Source organism: Hemicordylus capensis, chromosome 1 (assembly GCF_027244095.1).
Source record: "Hemicordylus capensis ecotype Gifberg chromosome 1, rHemCap1.1.pri, whole genome shotgun sequence".
Taxonomy (NCBI): domain Eukaryota; kingdom Metazoa; phylum Chordata; class Lepidosauria; order Squamata; family Cordylidae; genus Hemicordylus; species Hemicordylus capensis.
Genome location: NC_069657.1, coordinates 396,406,300 through 396,413,374, shown reverse-complemented (window position 1 = coordinate 396,413,374; position 7,075 = coordinate 396,406,300).

Genomic DNA, 7,075 nt, shown 5'->3' with positions numbered 1-7,075 from the left:
CTAATATAGCAAATCCTTCTAGAATTTATCACATACATACAAAAAGGGCCATCAGATTAGAGTTAACCCCTATGGCTTCTGTGCTCTCAGATGCTGCCTCTGAAGCAACCTTTTCACACTAGGCTGTGGCTTTTAATAGTTTATCTAATAATTAGATAAGCACAATAATTAGAGAGCACAGAAACAGGGGTTAACTCTAATCTGATGGCCCTTTTTGTATGTATGTGATCATAAATGTTGATATAATGCCAACCCATGCATGTTTCCTCAGAAATAAACCCCACTGAGTTCAATGGGACTTACTCTCTAGTAAGTGTGCACTGTGTAGCCTTGATGGAAAAAACACCCTAACAGTGGCAGCTGGTGTGGGCTGGGGTGGGGTGGAAAATGAGCCTCTCACACTCCCCATCAAGCTGTCTCTCTGTCCTACCTCTCCCCATCCTCGGGCATACCAGCCAGCAATGCCTGGGGTAAACTCTGTGGTGGGAGAAAGAAAGGGAGGCAGACAGGGCTAGAGGAGTGCAAATGAGCCTCACCTGCATCCCATTACCCACACACCCCTCACCCCACTAGTACTGGTCGCTACTGCATCCTAATTAATAGGAAATTAATTAAAAATATGCATTAATGTTTAATATGTTCATGAAAACTCCAGGTGACAGACATCAAGTTAGGAGAGGCTTTTCACTGTGACACATAATACACTATCTGAAAACCATGTGCTTTCTTTCAACATTACTGACAATCTATGCAGATGTAATCAGCTAACACACGATTAATCAACTAATGTTTTAAAAATCAGTTGATAGCTCTATTTCAGCTTTAAACACGTTGTTCTAGTAAAAACTAATCAGACTACTTTCCTTTCACAGTCTCTACATCTGGACTAAATTTGGTGCAAATTGAAGTCAGGTTAGATCTCTTGCACCTCAAATGTTCATGTGTCCACTATCTTGGATTGGGGTGGATGTCATTACAAACTGCACCATTGAGGTGTCCCTGTGTGTCATTCACTATAGCAGTTCCAAATTTGTTTCCAATCGGTTAGACAGTCCTCAAGTCAGTGCACTTGTGCCTCAAAGGTTTAGGCATCCGCCATCTTGGATTGGGGTGGGTGACATCATCACAAACTACACCATTGGGGCATCCTTACGTGTCCATTCAACTGTAGCAAATTTGGTTCAAATCGGTTAGTGTCCACAAGTTTGTGCACTTGTGCCTCCAAAGTTTACGTGTCCACCATCTTGAATTGAGGTGCATAACATCATCACAATCTTCGCTGTTGAGGTGTCCCTATGTGTCCCTACAGCTGCAGCAAACTTGGTTCAAATCGGTTAAGCGGTTCACAAGTTAGCCCAATTGAACCTCAAAAGTTTGTGTCCGCCATCTTGAATCGACATGGATGACATCATCACAAGCTATGCCATTGAGGTGTCTGTGTGTGTCATTCACTGCAACTGTACACAGTCTGGTTTAAATAGGTTAGGCAGTCCACAAATTAGCCCACTTGCACCTCAGATGTTCACACAGCCACCATCTTGAATTGGAGTGAATGACATCATCACACACCATGCCATTTGGGCATCCCTATGTGTACCTACAACTGTAGCAAATTTGGTTCAAATTGGTTAGGCAGTTCACAAGTTAGACCACTTGCACCTCAAAGGTTTATACATCTGCCATCTTGGACTGGGGTGGATGACATCATCACAAACTACACTGTTGAGGTGTCCCTATGTGTCACTCACTGCAACTGTACCTAATTTGGTTTAAATTGGTTAGACAGTCCACAAATAATCTTGCCTGCACCTCAGACGTTCATGCGGCCACCGTCTTGAACTGGACTGGATGATATCATCACACACCACACCCTTTGGGCATCCCTATGTGTCCCTACAACTGTACCAAATTTGGTTCATATTGGTCCAGGTGTTGCAAAGTTGATAGCAGGGGACTCACACACAGAATGCTGGGTGATCTCATAAGCCTACTGGAAAGTAGGCTAAAATGGGTTATTAGGACATTGGCTACACTCACATGTTGTATGTAATGCGTAGTTTGAAAAATGGAATATAAGTCAGCTTTGGCAACATACAGAGCCCAAAAGCAAATATGTCAGTCTTAACTGCACCAGAAGCAGTCAAATAATTTGCAGTGCAGACATACTCCAGGCTTTTCAGTTCTCTATCTGCATCCTAAAGGATCCTGCTCTCCCTTTCACCCAGTCCTCTGCTGTATAGTTTCTGGCAGAAGAAAGTCATGTCCATCGGCAGATTTTAACACACCAATCAGTCTTCACTGGATGTTTAATACATAGAAGAATTAAAATTCCTTGACCACAAAGAGGCCAGTTTTTAGAGAGCTTCCAGATCTCCAGGAAATGGGTGCCAATTAAAGCGTAACACAACAATTCTAATCCCCATTCCTCAGCCCCTGCTCTTGTCAGAGTGCCCAAAGAAGTCCATGCTGCCAGCATCAGAAGACGTGGCCCAGTGTTTGCTGATCAAAGACTCTCCACATTGGACTTTCTTCATGTGTTGCTGTATGCATTGATTTGAACTCAGAGATAAGCTTATGGATGGTTAACAATCAAGTTTTCTCTCTTGCTACCACCTTCAAGAAGGCCTAGACTAATTTGGATTAGTCTCATTTATCCCAATGGTGCTTAGTCAGGACTATCTTAACTGGAATCGTGCCCTCTGTTCCTAACTTTCAAGTATTGAGAATACACACACACCATTCAGGATAACATGAACAGCCCTATTAAAACATTACACGCCACACACACATATGCAGTCTGTGTACAATACACACACATACAGATCTGTACACACATCCAATTGTTAACTTGTTACATTCAGCACCTGTACAGTAACAGACTTCCTATCTGCACCTTACCATTTGAGAGGGCCTGGTTCACTTTTAAAGTAAACACATGTATGGTTATTCACCCCCCCCCCAAGTACATGTGTAGAGATACCTGTACCCACACTTAGGGTGAATACCTAGCATTGATCTAACACTTTAAAGAGTTTAAATATACTATCTTGTCATAATCCTTACAACAAACTTGTAAGGTAGGCCAATATTATTATTCTCATATTGCAGGTGCTGATGCTGAGAGAAAGAGTGGCTTGCCTTAGACCACCTACTAAGTTCATGGCAATGGCGAGATCGGAAAAAAGAGACATTCCAATTCATACCTCAGTCTCTTAGCCACTTAATATGTGTAATGTTCACACAGTGAAAACAGACGCAATCACACATGACAAAATACATGCAAAATTCACATGAATTTCCCAACAAGGAGGTTATGGTGATGCCATGCAGGAAATATTATCCTGTGTAAAGTGGTCCAAAGGGTGTAATGGTGCTGGAATGGGTGGCCCACGAGGCAGCTGCTAGAAAAATGTGCCTGTGAGCATCAGGTTTCTTCCATGGAGTAAGCAGCTCCTCTTTCAGGCTGCTCTTATGCTGGCAACAGAGATGTGTTTATTTTGGTGACTGAACCAGGTCAACACCCAAGCTGGAAGAAGCACTGTTGAGAACAGAATCTAGAAGCTGAGATTAAGTCCATAATAATTGTTTGGGAGATCACACAATAAAAAGGCTCCTGGAGACAGAATCCACAATTTTGAATGGGACAGTGTAGGCATAGTAGGCAAGCACCCCAACACAAACTATGGTTACTTTAGGTAAGATAACCTATCAGATAGGCTCTTAGTCCTCAATAGCATCTCTCTTCTACATAGCCACAGATCTGAGAATAGGAGTAGTCAACCTGAGGCTCTCTAGCTGTTGGACAACAACTCCCATCATTCCCAGAAACTTGGAATACATGGCAATATGTGTAGTAAGGAAGATTTCCCCCCCAGCATGTACAGGTTGAGTAGCCCTTATCCTAACTGCTTGGGACCAGAAGTGTTCCAGATTTCAGAATATTTGCATACTGTAATGAGTTCTCTTGCGCATGAGATCCAAGTCTAAACACGAAAGGTTACTGTACACTGTATTTTATTTTTTTAGGTTTTATTTAAAGTTTCTAGCACCAAAGCGAGCAAGTGAAATGAGGAGTTTTGTTTTTGGTTTTGTTACGAGGTGCTCAGCCGCAATGAGTTGGTGCTGCGGGCACAGCTGTGGTGGTTTTCGGATTTTGGAGCATTGCGGATGAGGGATACTCAACCTGTATCTGTGTCTGCAAGTTCTCGTCCAGCAGAGCTTTTCCAGATTGTTAGCGGTTTAACTCAAACCCCTTCAGTTGCAAATTTGCTTCTGCAAACAATGTCTCACTGTGGCACATTCAATGAGTTATTTACAGATAATCTCTTGCATTTGGGACTCAAATGTTTCTGCAGGTCCAGTTAGGGGGGTGTCTGGCAATCCCTCTTGCGAGATTATATCGGATCAGTTTCAGTTTGTGATTCCTGAGGATGTGGACAAACTTGGAGCGGTATGGCCTACCATCTGTTCTTTGGATCCTTGCCCAACATAGCTGATTTCATTTTGCAGGGAGGTTGTTGGAGCTGGCCTGGTTGAGGGAGGCCAGGATGTCATCTTGTCTGAAGGAAGAGGTGGTTTGACCCCTTCTTAAGAAGCCCATTTTGAACTCCCTGGTGATGGATAATTATAGACCAGGGATTCTCAATGTTGAGTCCCCAACTGTTATTGGAATTCAACTCCCATAATCCCCAGCCCCAGTGGCCTTTGGTTGGGGATTATGGGAGTTGAAGTCCAATAACATCTAGGGACCCAACGTTGAGAATCCCTGTTATAGACCACCTTCAACCACTCCTGAAAAAGTGGTGGCTGACCAGCTCCAAGCAGCCTTTAAGGAAACTGATTATCCAGTCCCATTTCAAACTGGCTTTAGAGCAGTCTTTGTGGTTGAGACAGCCTTGGTAAGACTGATAGATGACCTTCACCAAGGAACTGAGAGGAAGTGTGACTCTTAGTTTTTTAAATCTCTCTGCAGCTTTCATTACCATCGACCATGGTATCCTTCTGGATTGCCTGAGGCACTGATTTACAGTGATTCCACTCCTATGTCTTGGGTAGATTTCAGATGGCGGCACTTGGTGACAGTTGCACTTCAAAGCGGGAGCTATATTATAGGGCTCCATTCTGTCACCAATGCTTTTTAATATCTACATGAATCCGCTGGGTGAGGTCATCAGGGGATTTGGTGCTGGGTGTTATCAATATGCTGATGACACCCAAATCTATTTCTCGGCATCAGCATCAGGAAATGGCATTAGCCCCTTAAATGCCTGCCTACAGGCAGTAATGGGCTGGATGAGGGCTAATAAGCTGAATCCAAGCAAGACGGAGGTGCTCACTGTTGGGGGGTTGTAATCTGCAAGACGGGATAGAACTTCCTGTTCTGCACAAGGTTATACCTCCCCTGAAAGAACAGGTTCGTAAGTTGGGAGTACTTGGACCTGGTGCCTCAGGTTGAGGCTGTGGCCAGGAGTGCTTTTTACCAGTTGCAATGGATTCGACAACTCCACCTGTTTCTTGAGGGAAATGACCTGAAAACTGTGGTAAATCAGCTGGTAACCTCCAGGTTGGACTACTGCAATGTGCTCAATGTAGGGCTGCCTTTGTATGTAGTTCAGAAACTTCAGTCAGTTCAAAATGCGGCAGTCAGATTGGTCTCTGGGGTGTCCTGGAGAGACCACATTATGCCTGTTCTTAAACAGTTGCACTGGCTTCCGATATGCTTCCGGGCAAAGTACGAAGTGCTGGTTATTACCTTTAAAGCCTTGAATGGCGTAGGTCTCGGTTACCTGAGGGAACACCTTTCTCTACAAGAACCCCATCATTCATTAGGAGGGATCTGTCTTTGGGTGCCACCGGTTCATCTGGTACAGACCTGGGCTAGGGCCTTCTCTGCTGTCACCCCTAGGTTGTGGAACGTGCTCCCCCTGGATATAAGAGGATTTTCTTAGTTGGAGGCCTCCAGGAGAGCCTTAAAGACCTATCTTTTTAGCCTGGCTCTTAATAATATTTAGTTTTAATGTTATCTAGTTTTAATTGTGATTTTAATCTTTTAATTGGTTTTTTATTTTTATTAATTGATTTTTTAATTTTTATTTTAATGTAAACTGCCCATAGTCACCTTTGGAAGGGTGATATATAAATAAAATAAATAATAAAGGAGCTGAAGCTGGGGATGATGGGAGTTGTAGACCAACAGCTGAAGAGCCCCAGGTTGACCACCCTTAAAGATACAGTAGGAATTGTCTCCTTTCTGTTCATTCTCATTTGAGTTGAGAGGTGCCTGGGCCAGAATTGCATGTTATAAGGTAAACATGAGGTTCCCAAACCCATGTTGGGAATACTGATATGGGGTTGGGGGGATTTGTAGGAGGGGAATAAGCAGAAATACACCTGACTGGGGAGCATTTGTTGGGGAGAACCGGTGTGCATAAGATGGGTCAGGTACCCACCAGTTCTGCTCTGTAAATGCTCTCTCTGTATCCCTGCATTATTTCGACAAGTACAGATGGATGCAAATGGAACATGTGTGTTTTCAGAAATCAAGTGTAACCCTGCCCTCTGATCGCAGCAGATATTACGTTCCAAGTTCCCATTTTTCCAGCTTCTCACATGGTCCTCTCTCTTCTTTGGGGTTAATCATAAAACACACCTGGGCATCTACCCAGAACTTGGTAGTTCCTGAAATTTGAGAACAAACTACCCATTTCCTTTAATTATTATTTTAATGGGAGTCTGCAGTGGTGCCTTAGATGAAATTTGAAGTTCAGCAACAAGTTTCACTGACACACAGTGAAAATGTAACTCTATTAACTCTAGAGCATTTTGAACGAAGCCACAGACAGCCAACTGGCGTTTTAATGTGTTGTTAATGTCTCCAGAGGAGATGCAATTGGTGATTAAACAAGCCTTAATTGCTGCTGCACTGGGCATCACAGAGCGGAAGAACAAAAGCAGAGTGAAAATGATGTTTCTTACCAAAGACAACCACAGGGCTCTGAGGTCCCCAGCAGTCGGCACACTTTACCTTTGAACCAGAGTGAGTGCTCCACTCTGTACAATAAAGATACCGTAGGTA